The sequence below is a fragment of the Manis pentadactyla genome, chromosome 6 (assembly GCF_030020395.1).
Source record: "Manis pentadactyla isolate mManPen7 chromosome 6, mManPen7.hap1, whole genome shotgun sequence".
Classification (NCBI taxonomy): Eukaryota; Metazoa; Chordata; class Mammalia; order Pholidota; family Manidae; genus Manis; species Manis pentadactyla.
In genome coordinates, this window is record NC_080024.1 from 11326542 (window position 1) to 11327191 (window position 650).

Here is a 650-nt window from a genome sequence, read left to right on the forward strand (position 1 = left end):
GACAGAGAAAAAGGAATCCTGATGGCATAACACGAGTCCTAACTCCTGTCTTGTCCAATTCAGCACAGCCATGGAGTTTTTACTTATATGGACCAATAAATATCTTTCTCAAAACAGAGAGCCTCACACTGAATTTTAATTGATAATCTAGGTAAATCAAAGAAGCATAGAGTGCTGTGGAGTAATTATATCATTAATTTGGGCATAACATTTCTAAAACTGGAACTGAAAAATCATGTGTGTGTATGTTTGGTGGGGGTGTCTACCAGCAACCCGTCAGCCTGTGTTTTAGGCCCAATACATTTAGAAAACTCAAGACTGGAGAAGCGATATAGTATATTCACCACTCCCTAAAATAGCAAGTGAAATCTTTGATTTTAGGGCTTTGGGAACTGTATAACATTTCTACTGCACCCAAGTTGGTAGCTCTAAACCAGTTGGGTAAGAACTTTCTATTCTACATATTTAATATCAGTGACTCTAATGCAAATTACTGATGAAGTAAATTAGTTTGAGTTCACATGGTATTTTGACTTTTTGTTACTATTTTCCTGTGTATTCAGGTCACTATGGGATGGTTAACTGATGAAATTTACAAAAGCAGAAAGCCCCAAACGTAATCATGTTATAAGCATTCCTTAAGGCAAATT